Here is a 15,069-nt window from a genome sequence, read left to right on the forward strand (position 1 = left end):
CACTTTTCTTGACACTTTTGTATGATTTATTTGATGAAAACACGATTTTCCCCAAAGTTTATTTAGTTGACAGTTTCAGCCCCTCTGGAATAGTGGTTCTCAGTTAAGAACCCATTTTTCACAACTTTACAATTTTGGCACAAAATCTAAAAAGTTTGCATTTTTAGTCCTTTTTGATAATGAAAAGAATTTTTGAACCTTATAAACATTTTATTATGCTAATTACTCCCTGTTTTACAGAAAATTTCATTTCCAGCCCCTCAACTTGTAAAATTTCGCATTTTAGGACTTATTGGGCCGAAAAGCCCAAAATTAGCCCATTAGGTTAAAAATTTACATTTTAAGTCCTTAGAAATTTATAAAAATCAGGAAAATATTTATGGAAACTGTTTTGGACCCTCTTACCCTTCAAGAACCGTGACTTGTTGATTTTTACCCCAAGTTTGTATTTTTGACAATTTAAGCCCAAAAATGGGTTTTATGTTCAAGTATGTTCATCCTAACCATATAAACTATTTTTCTTGACTTGATTAGTGTAAAATAACTTAAGTTATGTTTATTTCCTTCCTCATGTCTTAGATCTTGGTTATTACACACTTTTTGATAACATATTCATCACAAAACACATGATATCACACACATACATGCATCAAATCACACATAGCATACATTTACACATAGATCTACACATTTACTTGTATTCTCCCCCATAAAACTCATAAAAACCGAAAAGAAGGGGGTATGAAACTCACCTTGAGTTGTGATTTCGGTTTTGAAGAAGATTGGAAGAAGTTTGATGTTACTTTTGGCCCTAGCAAACCCTCCTTTGTTGATTTCGAACTTAGAGGGTTTCTAAGAGAGTGATCATGATTTTGCATGGGTTAGGAAGATATTTTTAATAAAACAAATAATCTAGATCATAAATCCATGCATGATCTTACCTTAGATGAAGAATTTGTGGGATAATTTCCTTGAAGACTCCCTAGATCTCAAAATTTTTGGAGAGAAATGAAGAGAGTTTATTTGAGATATTTTTGAGTGAAGTGTGTGTGTGTGTGTGTGCTTGGGTTCGACCGAGAGAAAGAGAGAGGAGAAAAGGAAGAGAGTGCTTGCATGGAAATATGGGAAATGCATGGATGTATGAGTTATTTTTGCATGGAAATCCTTTAGGCAATTGTAAGGTGGCATCCAAGAATCAAATCCTCCTTTCATTTGGGCATGGGCCAAGATTTGGAGAGGGAAAAAGAAAAGGATTGGGCCTTGTATGCTTAAGCCAATTTCATGGTTATGCTAAGTGATGTTTGGCCCAAATAAATATAAATATGATTTTTATAACCTATTAGGGCTAAATTATGTTAATTATGGCCCAATATGGTCCATTTAAATATTTTATTTCTTTCTAGGCTCAATATGGCCCAAAATATTAAAATAAATGAAAGTGGGTCCAATTAGAGCTCATTCAAGAGTTCTAAGCCCAAGATAGTGTAGTAGTGTTGATTATGATGGCATGTGTGGAATTAAAAAGATCTAGTTATTCATCATACAAATTCAAGAACACAAGGAGTAAATAAATCTTTGTAAGCTCTTATTAGATCTAGAAAGATTATACAAATGGGTTTGTATACAATTTCTCTCTCTAGTCTAACACTCTAAAACTCTTCTTACTTACATAATGGGAGTCACTCACTTCCTATTTATAGGAAAGACTCAACCCATTTACACATACAAAGAGGAAAGCCTAAACACTACATCCAAGCATGACTTTGCACCCTAACATTCTCCCCCTCAAAGTTAGGATTGGATGTCCGACTTTAATCTCCAACGAGCTAGCGCGATCAAGACCAAACTCCCCCTCGAAGTAACACCGGTCTTCAAATCCACAAATGAATATTCGATAAACCCGAGAAGCTTCGAATACCCATCATTCTCCCCCTTTTTATAATCAAAAAATGATTATAAAACCCACTAAGGATGAGAAGCGCCCGAGGAATAAACTTCACGATACTCCCCCTTGATGTGTACCAAAAATGAATCACCAAAAATCTTGCACGGAAAAACAATCACAAAAAAGCCACACAAATTTCCAATTTATGAAAAATTTTGACTTTTTGAGTGAAAGTTGCAAGATTTTTCAAAATCCGGGTAGAAATTGTCACTTTCTGAAACTTTCAGGGACCCGTTGCGCCAAAAACAGTCGAATATGCGAAACTCTAGCCCATTTGCGAAACCGGGCATAAAGCATAAATTCGCACAAACTGCGAGGACCAAAACTGAAAATTCTGTAATTTCTCAGCTTTTATTACTCATATGCGAAGTTGGGTATAAACTGTCATTTTGTGAAAAGATCAGGGGTGCAAACTGAAACTCTTTGTGTTCTTCCCCAAATCACCATATGCAGTAAAAGACTTTGCACGTTCCATTCTTCGCACATGAAACATGAATGCGAATCATGTTTAAGAAAATTTCGCATCTTTATCCCAAGTAACCAAATATGCGAAATTGATTAAGACCCAAATGCGAAATCAATTTTTTTTATACATTCAAATGCGAAGTGAAGTTAGAACCCAGATGCGAACTCAGTTGATTTTATATGCGAACCAAAAAAAAATCATCAACCACACACTTGTCTCACCAAATGCGAAATCAAAGTGAACAACAGAATCGATTCATAGATGCGAAATCATCTGATTTCATATGCGAACCCAACAATTTTGTTATCTGCTATCAATCTTCGACCATCTGTAAACCGAGTTCGACCACTTGGCTTGTTGACAACCAAAATCAAAACTCCAAACATCGATTTCGCAATCGGTTCTTCAACTCAAGTTTTCAAAAACTCCCAAATCGATTTCCAGTAAATCAAAAATCACAAAATCGAATTTATTATCCGTCGACCTTTCACTTTTCAGTCAAGATCGTCTCCAAACTTGCGAACATTACTCCCCAATTCTCAATCAAACACCATCTAATTCATCGACAACAACAGTTCAACTAAACGGGAATTCAATTTCACGAACTTTGCTTCCTATAAACAATCAACCAAATCAAAATCCACATCAACCACTCCAAAACTGAATTAATCCATTCACACTTCGTTTTTTCAGCCAAATACACCAAATTCGAAATCAATTGTTAATCAGCTATTGATTATAAACTCCAGTTTTCACTTTTCAAAACCATCGACCTCAATAATCAAGCTTTCCTTTCTAAGTCATGTATGCGAACTCGATTCTCGCTTGCAATCATCGACTTTCCAAAACATCGATTCAGAGTTCGCCTTCAAGCCTTTTACTACGCATCGATCAACTCTTGCATTAACGTTGCTTTTCATTTACCACAAAAGGTTTAATTTCCAAGTCTCGTTCAAGATGCGAACATGACCCATTCACAGTGTTCGTTCATCATGAAGACAACTCATCCAAATTTGAAATTAAACTCAAAATTGAACTTGATTTCGACATCCACATCCCAAATACAACCTGTATTAACACATTTCGGCCTCTAATTCATCGATTCACCTCTTAAATCGCATCTTTTTCACAGTTTGACTTTTTAGAGTCAACGAACCAAAAACACGAAATCGATGATTCTAAGGTCCAATTTTAGATCAAAATGTGTTCCTTCAACAGTTCTTCACACATTCAGTTGTTCTTGATCAACAATTTCATCAAAATCAAAGTATTAATTTCCGATTTCTTCATATTAACTTGATCATAATCAATTTTGTGACCGAACATAACACATAGAATTGATTCACAAGTTGAGTTGATTATTAGATGTTAGCGATTCAAAGAAATCGATAGAACTAAAAAGAAAAGAATTCAATTACAAACTGATGCTTAAATGAAGAAAAGATGAAGAACAAATCTGATGGTACAATCAGATAAAGCTGGTGTACAAGTCAGGTGACGAACAGTGACATACGTCAACTAGAAGATATGAATCAATTGGCTTCAATCATTTAAATAGAATTTAATAACATTTGGACTTATTGTTTTTAGATATCAGATTGAGAAGTGGGCTTTTGTTATGAATCAATGAACAGAAGATTGTTTGGGCTTGAACAAACGAAATATGAATATGAAAGGTAATATATCGAAATTTGGTTTTTAATTTTGATTGGATTTGATCTTAAAAAAAATATTGGATCAACAATGAGTTTGAAACGGATTAGATCCAATGAGGCAAATCGATCAAAAATGAAAAACGTAAATCACAAATCGAAATCATGGATGTTTGGAATCCATTTGAGAATTTGAGATACCTTTTTGACGAATCGAGATCCATTTTCAACGAACGAATCAAATTTGGAAGATCTTGGTTCTTTTGTCGGAATGAGAAAATCTCCAAAACGAACATTGTACCACCCACCATGCGAGATGTACAACTCGTTCTTCGTGTTCTTCGTGTTCTTCAACGATCCAAGAACATCTTCAAAAGAACCACCAACACTTTTGGGTTTTGACTTCAAATTCAATTCAACACTTGAAGATTGTTGCTTTGGAACCCAAATTTGTTTCACGGATTTCGGCTTCACAACATTTGACGATTTTTGTGAGTAAACCCGCTTGTTTTTCCGATTCATCTTCTTCTTCTTTTTCTTTTTCATCTTTTTGCATCTTGAAGACTTGAATTCATGAACAAACCCACTTTCAACAACATGAACATTTTGAGTTTGAATCAAATCTTTTGGAGTTTTATATTTGTGATTTTCTTGGATCACCGGCTTCCGATAAGGAATCATTCCTTCAAACGAATCACAAGAACACAAAATATCATCAGTTTGAACTCCAATTGAGCAAAAAACTTTTTCATCATGATAATCAACTTGAACTCCTTTTTCTTGAACATCAAGAACATCACATTGAACTCCATTGTTTTGAACTTCTTCTCCTTGAACATCATGAACACGATGAACATCATCAAGAACATGTTCTTGAGCTTCACGACAATTTGCATAATATTCAAGTCTATTTCTTCCCGGTTTACAATTAGCAAGAAGAATTCCTTTTATGACTTCACCTGTAGCACCTGGTTCCTGGTACGTAAATCTTATTTGAGTATTCTCTTTTCTTTTAGCCTTGGACTCGGCGAGTCATAGATCCGACTCGCCGAGTAGAGTCGGGACCCGGGACATGTTTAAGTTGGCGACTCGGCGAGTCCATATTCCGGACTCGACGAGTCACCGTTGTTGGATGAAACCCTAAGTTTCAGGGGTTTGCACCCTATTTAAGCCTCATGTCCGCCCCAAGCCAGCCCCCATTCACCCTCAGAGCTCCCAACCCTCGTTCAAAGCTTATTTCCTTGAGAGTTGAAGCATTTTTGTGTGTTCTTGAAGGATTTGAGAAGGAAGTGGAGTAGATGAAGAGGAAGGGAAGGAATCCAAGCATCTTAGTGTTCTCTCAGTGATTCCTTTAAGGTATAACCCGTTTTCCCTCTGATTCTATGCTTATTACTCCATTAAGTCTTTCTTGAGCCCTTCCCCAAGCTTGTATGTGCAATATAATTCGTAATAAGTTGAATGGCCTTTAGATCTAGGCATGATTGAGCTCCAGGAGCTCAGATCCGTTGCCTTTATGGACCCATGTTGCTTGTTCACCCTAGATCTACTCTTTTGGTGCATTTTGAACCCTAAAACTCTCATTGGTGAATATCTACACGTAAAGTTGGAAACTTTACGTGTTATTCATGCTCTAGGAACCCGGATCTGTGAATGGCATGGACTGGAATCGAGCAAAACCGCGTATTTAGTGACTGCATGGCAACGACTCGACGAGTCGTTCATCTGACTCGGCGAGTCTGCTCGCAAATCTCCGAGTTTGTCCCCTTTTTGTAATATCGAGTGTGAGCAGTGAGTCGGGTGCGACTCAGTGAGTTGGAAGCCGAACTCATCCATGAAGGAACTCGGCGAGTCATTGCCTTGACTCGGCGAGTTCAAGGCAATCTCCTTAGATCAAGAACAGACTCGGCAAGTTGTTCATACGACTCGACGAGTCACAGCATAAATTGTTCATCGGATGAAGATGAACTCGGCGAGTTGTTCATACAACTCGGCGAGTAGGATGAAGGACTTGGACATCAACTTAGAAGGAGAACTTGTCGAGTCAACGCCCGACTCGACGAGTAGAGACGGGTTGCAGAACAATTGTTTGGACAAAGACTCGGCGAGTTGGAGAGCCAACTCGGCGAGTCGGGTCAACCGAAAGTTGACTCTGGCCTTGACTATTAACTTGACCAAGGGTATAATGGTCAATTTGCCCGAGGGTCAGTTAACAGTGTTTGATTGAGTGTTTTGTGGGAATGATAGCCGGGGGATTTCCGGAGCAGCGGCAGCAGCAGACAGTCAACTCCCACACAATCCAGCAGCTACTTCGAGGTGAGTTCTCCTCCCAGTAGGAACGGGTCTAAGGCACCAAGGCCTACCCGTGTAGACGAAATGTTAGCACGAGAGTGTGGGCCGAGCCCGTATCTCTTGGTTTAGTCGATTATGATATACGTGCCAGTATGTTAGAGTTGTCCGTACTTGTTGTCTGTGTGATACTTGTATGTTATGGGTTAGCGGTTGAGTGTGGGCAAGGCCCGTATCTCTCCGAGGGTGGAGTGTGGGCTAGGCCTGTATCTCCCAGATAGTAGAGTGTGGGCGAGGCCCGTATCTCCCGGCTAGCGAGGTGTGGGCAGGGCCCGTATCTTCATGAGTGTGGGCGAGGCCCGTAACTCCTAGCTGAATGTGGTATGTTATATGCTTGTATGGTATGTGGTACTATGGGGGAACTCACTAAGCTTTGTGCTTACATTTTTCAGTTGTTGTTTCAGGTACCTCTTCAGCCAAGGGGAAGGAGCAGGCGCGGTAACGGCTCATCACACACACTCCTTGTTTCCACATTTATGAGTTTATCCTAGGATTGATACTCTGATATTTTGATTGTTTAACTATTATGGATTTCAAGTTTGGTTTTCGTTGTGGATGGTTTAATTAAGCAATGTTTTAATTGTGATGTTTTCTAAAGTAATGTTTTAAAAATGAAATTTTTGGACGTGAAAATTGGGTCGTTACAAGTTGGTATCAGAGCCCTGGTTTGAGGGATTCAGATACACCTTCGGGGTGTCTGGACTCAAATCGAGGGATTAAAAGATTTTCTAAAGAAAATGTTTTCTAAAAATTGAGAAAAGAATTTTGAGAAAGAACGAAGTGTGTGATGTGCGTGACCGGCCGAGCTCAAGTAAGTATTCCCCAAAGTACCCATACAAGTTTATGTTATGTTTATCAGCTTTTGTGAAACAACATGCTAGAATAGGACTAAGGATCTAGGAGTGATGCCTTATGTGTCTGCTTTATGTGTTTCAGCTGTATGAGAATTGCATGCTAGTATTGAGTAGACAGCAAGTAGGATAGCCTGATCAGGTTATGCCTGATGGTATGAGCTTAGCATTGTATGCTAGTACAGTTCCTGTAAGCAGATAGACTTGATTGAGATTGTTCCCTTAGTTCGAATGCTGCTTGCTTTGTGCTTCGTGGGACTCTGAATGGTGGGAGTTAGCCATTAGGTGAATACGTCACGTCACATGTGATCAGGGTTGAATAATATTAGAGTGCTGGATCTGGCCCTATTGTGCAGCTCTCGTTTGAGTCTAACCGTTGTAGGGATGAGTCTGTTACTCGAAGGATTATCCGAGCCTCACCACATGTGATGGTATTCAGGTAATGGTTAATTGGCACTACTAAGAGGCCTTCAGCAGCTAAGGACCTGGTAGCGTGGAGCCTGAGATTTCCCTAGGGCAAGCCTAGGATAAGTATAGCAGTGATCAGCCGTAGTGGAAAGGATCTGGTGGAGTCGAGGCAGTCCTTGAAGAAGGTACGGATAGATGTGGAAGGTAGTATGGGCCCGTACTACTGAAAGTAGAGGATCTGTACCCGAACCAAGGAAAGCCAAGATAAGACCAAGGAACTTGTAAGTAGTTGTGATCCCTCAGGAAGTATCAATATCACTAATGATTGTTATTATGTATTGCAGAATGGTGGTACTTCGATCGAGGCCGATAGATGGCGGTTCAGGAGAGGGGTCAGGTTCGGGATCAGGTTCCGAGCCGGTGGATGAGGGACTACGCGAGTTCATCGCGTCAGAGATTACCAGAGGCATCCTTGAGTCGACCCCCATCATCTTTGGGTCGATCAAGGAAGGGATCATCGAGTTGATGGAGGATCGCCTTAGGGAATTCAGGAATGATATGGCATCTAGCCAGTCGGGATCTCGCACACTGTCCTTCAAGGACGTCAGGGGTAGTGGTGCGCCGGATTTTCACGGGGCGAAAGACCCCATTGCCGCCAGGCGATGGATTGCCGACATTGAGTCTGCACAGATGATTAGCTTCTGCCCTGAGGGGTCGAAGGTGAGGTTCGTAGCGGGGTGTTTACGAGACCGAGCTAGGGATTGGTGGGAGTCCGTGGGGGACACATTGGGAGCCTCGGCTGTCGAGGCTATGACCTGGTCAGACTTTTCGACCAGGTTCAAGGCGGAGTTCGCGCTAGCTGTCGAGCTTCAGCAGCTGGCCAGGGAGTTCTTGGATATGAGGCAGACGACGGAGACTGTGGCGGAGATCACCGCCAAGTTCTGAGAGAGGGCTTTGTTGGTGCCCCAATATGCGGGTGATGAGGATATGAGGAGGACCTGTTATCATGACATGCTACGGGTTGACATTCGGGAGCATGTTAGCTTTTTAGCTTGCCCTACCTTGGAATCCATGATTGCCAAGGCGAGGGAAAGGGAGATCGATTTAGAGCACATCCGGAAAAGGAAAGCAGAGGCGGGGCAGGCGGTTGGGACTTCAGGGAAGAAGCCCAAGGGATCAAATGGGAGGCCGAAAGGCCAAGGGGGACCGGGCCACTGCGGGAAATGCGGCAGGACACATGAGGAAGCATGTCGGATGGGATCAGCAGGCTGCTACAAGTGCGGCAAGGCAGGGCACTTTAGCAGGGATTGTACTACTCCTGTTGCGGCTATTCAGACATCTGAGTTGCTGTGTTTCGACTGCAACCAGAGGGGCCACAAGAAGGCCAATTGCCCTCAGTTGACAGTTTCAGCGTCAGTGAAGGCGCCAGCTCCAGCGACCCTACGGATCACGGATGGCTGGCAGGGCAAGGCAGAGGCTCCAGTGGTGAGGAGCCGGACATTTCAGCTGACTATCGAGGAGGCACGCGCCGCACCCGATGTGGTGACGGGTATGATTCTTTCCCTCTATTTTATTTTTATGATGTTATGATATTGATATGTGCTCCGTGTGTATATGTATGCTTTAGGATCGTTCCATGTGAACAGCATCCCAGTTCAGGTGTTGTTCGACTCGGGTGCATCCCGATCATTTGTTTCACTTGCGCTTAGCAAGAAGTTTCCTGAGTCGTCGGGTGAGTTAGATTGCCCTTTAGAGGTGGAGATTGCTGATGATCGATCGGTGCGAGCATCGATGGTATTTCGAGATTGCGTATTGCGTTTGTTTGAGGAGCGCTACTTGGTAGACTTGGTTCCCATTTCGTTGCATGGGAACAAGGTGATTATAGGCTTGGATTGGTTGAGCCCTAATGGGGCAGTGAAAGATTGTGCACAGCAGCTGGTGCGAGTCAGGACCCCAGGAGGGGGAGAGTTAGTGATTCATGGTGAGAGGCCACAGGGCGGACCCATTGTATGTTCAGCAGCGAGGGCTAGGCGCTATCTTCAGCAGGGATGCGCAGGGTATGTCACGTATGTGATGGATACCCGGGAGGTGGGTAATGAAACGACCCAAAAATACGACCCAAAATTTTTTTATTTTTAATATAATCAAAACTGTAATCAGAGCATCATATAATAAAACCATACGTAATGTATTCCAAAACATAATAGAATACTGTGCGGAAACTGTATCATACTACATCAGATCAAAACATCTAAATCAATCCCAGGCTAAAGCTGAGGCGGTGGTGTGTGCGATGCCATCATCCCGAGCTCTTCCCTTTCATTGCGGAAGTATCTGAAACCAAAACTGAAACTGTAAGCACGAAGCTTAGTGAGCTCCCCCAAATTACCACATACCATACAATAATATATCAAGCACATACGGGGCCTTGCCCCCTCCATCGGACCGAAGTCCGAAGCTGACTGACTGGGACCTTATCCCCTACATCGGACCGAAGTCCGAAGCTAACATCGGACCGAAGTCCGAAGCTAACTGGGACCTTGTCCCCTACATCGAACCGAAGTCCGAAGCTGACATCGGATCGAAGTCCGAAGCTAACTGGGACCTTGTCCCCTACATCGAACCGAAGTCCGAAGCTGACATCGGACCAAAGTCCGAAGCTAACTGGGACCTTGTCCCCTACATCGAACCGAAGTCCGAAGCTGACATCGGACCGGAGCCCGAAGCTGACTGATCATAGCTTAACATATCACTAACATGAACACACATAATCTTGTCTGAGCCACGAAGGCATCAAACATACTAACTACTGCATCGGATAACATCCGGATACTACTGCTAGCTAAACGGGCCGGCATTGTGGCCTTAGACCCGTTCCTACTGAAAGGGAACTCACCTCGTAAACTGGCGGCTGAGTGTGTGTGTCTGAAAGCTACCGGCTGCTGCTCCTGAATCTCCTCGGCTACAAGCCCATGAACACACTCAATCAAATACTAAACACTGCACTTGGGGTAAAATGACTCTTTTACCCTTGGTCAAAGTCAACTTACTGTTGGGGCTGACTCGCCGAGTTGGGCCACCCAACTCGCCGAGTCCTACTCTCACTTCTCAGTTCTACCTGCTGCTACTCGTCGAGTGTGGCATCGACTCGACGAGTACCCTCTTGATCCAAGAACTCAGACAATCTTCATCCGACTCGCCGAGCCGTATGAACAAACTCGACGAGTTGTTCATGATCCTAAGAAGATTGCCTTGGACTCGCCGAGTTGTATGAACAACTCGCCGAGTCCCTTCATCACTGAGTCTACCCTCAACTCGCTGAGTCCACTCTCTAACTCACTGGATTCACTCGACACTGGTCAAAATGAAGGACTCGGGAACTCGCGACCCAACTCGCCGAGTCGTTCTTCCCGACTCGCCGAGTTGCCGCCATGCAACTGATTTTTACTCGATTTTGTTTGAATCCAACGCATACAATAGATAGATCTGAGTCCAATAAGCTGATTTACCACGTAAAGTTTCCAACTTTACGTGCACAACCTCATGAATAAGGGAAATAGGGCTAAAAGATGCATAAAATGGGTAGATCTATGATTATTATGCAAAGTAACTCCAAAAAGACAGAAGATATGGGCTCTACAACACCCCAACATTCAGATCCAAAGGTATTTCGACTTATTAAGACATTCATGCAAACATAAGGCTTGGAACAAACATCAATTAGCTCTTAGAAGAGCTCCAATGGAAGTTTAGGGCATATAACAAGAGGGAACTCCGAAAATACCTCAAATAACTCAGATTTGCCCTTGGATCTTTGCACTCCAAATCTTCTCCTTGCTTCTTTCTTCTTATCCTTCTTCACACCTTCACAAAATGGCACAAAACACTTAGCTCACACAAGGGAGGATTAGGGTTCTTTCTTACAGTGTTCACAGGGTGAGGGAGGCGAGAATGGGGCTATAAGGTGGTTTAAATAGTGGGCAACCCGGGGATTTAGGGTTTCACCCAGACGGATGGACTCGCCGAGTCCAGAATATGGACTCGCCGAGTCCCCGGCTCACGCGTGCTCGCAGCCGCGACCCTACTCGGTGAGTCAGGCTATGAACTCGCCGAGTTCCTCTTGCAAAACTCATAACAAAACCCAATAAATTAACATACCGGGAACGGGTCGTTACAATTCTCCCCCACTTGACTCAGACTTCGTCCTCGAAGTCTGCTACGGCTGGATCTGCAAATAACTCTGGGTAGTGCTCTCTCATTTCCTCCTCAGCCTCCCACGTCCACTCAGACCCCTTCCGGTGCTGCCACTGCACCTTTACTAACTGAATTTCCTTGTTCCTGAAGGTCTTGGTCTTCCGGTCCAGAATCGCGACCGGTCTCTCAATATAATTCAGGCTACTATCAACCTGAATATCCTCTAGGGGAACGACTGCTGATTCATCCACCAAACACTTCCTCAACTGAGACACATGGAAAGTGTTGTGGATCTGACTAAGCTCTTCAGGAAGGTCTAATCGATAAGCAACCCGACCCACCCGGGCCAAAACCCTGAAAGGACCAATAAATCTGGGGCCCAACTTGCCCCTCTTCCGGAACCTGATGACACCCTTCCAAGGTGAGACCTTCAGAAGGACCATATCTCCCACCTGGAACTCCAAGTCCGAACGCCTCCTATCGGCGTAGCTCTTCTGCCGACTCTGAGCAGTTTGCAGTCTACTACGGACCTGCTGGATCAACTCAGTCGTCTTGAGCACCACCTCTGTGCTCCCAATGACTCGCTGACCGACCTCGCCCCAACAAATCGGGGTCCTACACTTCCTCCCATACAGCATCTCAAAGGGAGGTCGGTCAATGCTTGCATGGTAACTGTTGTTATACGAGAACTCCGCTAACGGAAGGTACGTATCCCAACTGCCACCGAAATCTAGAACGCATGCCCTGAGCATATCCTCTAGAGTCTGAATCGTCCTCTCGCTCTGCCCGTCGGTCTGAGGGTGGAAAGCGGTGCTGAAATGGAGACGAGTACCCATCTCGTCGTGGAACCGCTTCCAAAATCTGGATGTGAAACGGACATCTCGGTCAGACACCACTGATACCGGCACTCCATGACGTGCCACGATCTCACGCACATAGATATCGGCTAACCTTTCCGCCGATATACTCTCCTGGATCGGGATAAAATGGGCACTCTTCGTCAACCGATCCACTACTACCCATATCGAGTCCACTCCTCGTGCGGTCCGGGGAAGCTTGGTGACAAAATCCATGGTAATGTCCTCCCATTTCCACACGGGAATGTCTAACGGCTGCATCCTGCCGTGAGGTCTCTGGTGCTCCGCCTTGACCTTCCGGCAGGTCAGGCATCTCTCGACGTACCAGGCGACGTCCCGCTTCATGCAGGGCCACCAATAATCGGGTCGAAGATCTCGGTACATCTTTGTCGCTCCTGGGTGGATAGAAAATCGAGACTTATGAGCCTCGTCCATCAATACCTGCCGTACCCCACCCCAGTACGGTACCCATACCCTACCATGAAGCGTCAACAAACCCCGACTGTCGTACTCAAATGAAGCTACTCGGCCTACTATCCTTTCACACTTCTGCCTCTCCTCCTTGAGGCCCTCCATCTGAGCCTCCTTGATCCGCTCCAATAGTGGAGTGATCACTGTCATCCTCATACACAGATCTCTGATCGGGGCCGCCGTCACCTTGCGGCTTAGGGCGTCGGCCACCACGTTGGCCTTCCCTGGATGATAAAGGATCTCACAGTCATAGTCCTTCAGCACGTCCAACCACCTCCTTTGCCTCATATTCAAACTCGGCTGATCCATAAGATACCTCAAACTCTTATGATCCGTGTATATAGTACAACGGACCCCATAAAGGTAATGCCTCCAAATCTTGAGGGCAAACACAACTGCCCCCAGCTCCAAATCATGGGTAGGATAATTAGCCTCGTGAGGCTTCAACTGTCTCGAGGCATAAGCTATCACATGGCCTCGCTGCATCAGAACTGCTCCCAAACCTGTGATCGAGGCATCACAATAGACTACAAAATCCTCTACTCCCTCTGGTAAGGTAAGGATCGGAGCCTCGCACAATCTCTGCCTGAGGGTCTCGAATGCTGTCTGCTGCTCCGGACCCCAACGAAATACCACTGATTTCTTGGTCAGTCGGGTGAGCGGCACTGCTATCTTGGAGAAATCCTGAATAAATCTCCGATAATACCCTGCCAGCCCTAGGAAGCTCCGAATCTTAGATGGAGACTTCGGGACCTCCCACTGCATCACGGCCTCTATCTTGGCCGGATCTACCAGAATACCCTTCTGGTTGACGAGGTGACCAAGGAATTGCACCTCGCGCAACCAGAACTCACATTTGGAGAACTTTGCGAAAAGTCTCTCCCTCCTCAAAACCTCTAGCACCTCCCGCAGGTGCTCCTCGTGCTGCTCCTGCGTCTTGGAATATACCAAGATGTCATCTATGAACACTATCACTGACCGATCCAGCATCGGCCTACACACGCGGTTCATGAGATCCATGAACGCGGCTGGGGCATTGGTGAGCCCAAATGGCATCACCACAAACTCGTAATGACCATACCTGGTCCTGAAAGCAGTCTTCTGCACATCCTCATCTCTAACCCGCATCTGATGATATCCGGAGCGTAGATCTATCTTGGAGAACCAAGACGCTCCCTGAAGCTGATCAAACAAATCATCTATCCTCGGGAGTGGGTAACGGTTCTTCACCGTTACCTTATTCAGCTCCCGATAATCAATACACATACGATGCAACCCATCCTTCTTTCTCACAAACAGGATTGGCGCTCCCCAAGGCGAACTGCTCGGCCGAATGAAACCCTTGTCTAACAGCTCCTGCAGCTGTGTAGACAACTCCTGCATCTCAGGGGGAGCTAGTCGATACGGTGCCTTGGCTATCGGAGCCGCACCAGGGACGAGGTCGATCCGGAACTCGACCTGTCTCTCAGGAGGTATCCCCGGCAAATCCTCAGGAAACACATCCGGGTAGTCTCGAACAATAGGAACATCATCCACTGTCGACTTGCCCTTCTCTCGGGCATCCAAAACGTAGGCTACAAAACCGGCGCAACCCTGCTGAACATAGCGCCTCGCCCTTGCGGCGGAACAAAAGGTCGGTCCTCGCTGTGGCCTCTCGCCCTGAATCACCAACTCTCCCCCACTGGGAGTGCGAACCCTCACTAACTGAAGCTCGCAATCAATCACCGCCCCATTGGGGCTTAGCCAATCCATACCCACAATAACCTTATTCCCTCGCAGGGGAATAGGTACCAAATCCACGGAAAACTGCTCATCAAATAACTGAAGAGAACACCCTCTGTGCACTCTGCCGACCCTCACGGTCCTATCATCCGCTATC

Source organism: Lactuca sativa, chromosome 9 (assembly GCF_002870075.4).
Source record: "Lactuca sativa cultivar Salinas chromosome 9, Lsat_Salinas_v11, whole genome shotgun sequence".
Lineage (NCBI taxonomy): Eukaryota > Viridiplantae > Streptophyta > Magnoliopsida > Asterales > Asteraceae > Lactuca > Lactuca sativa.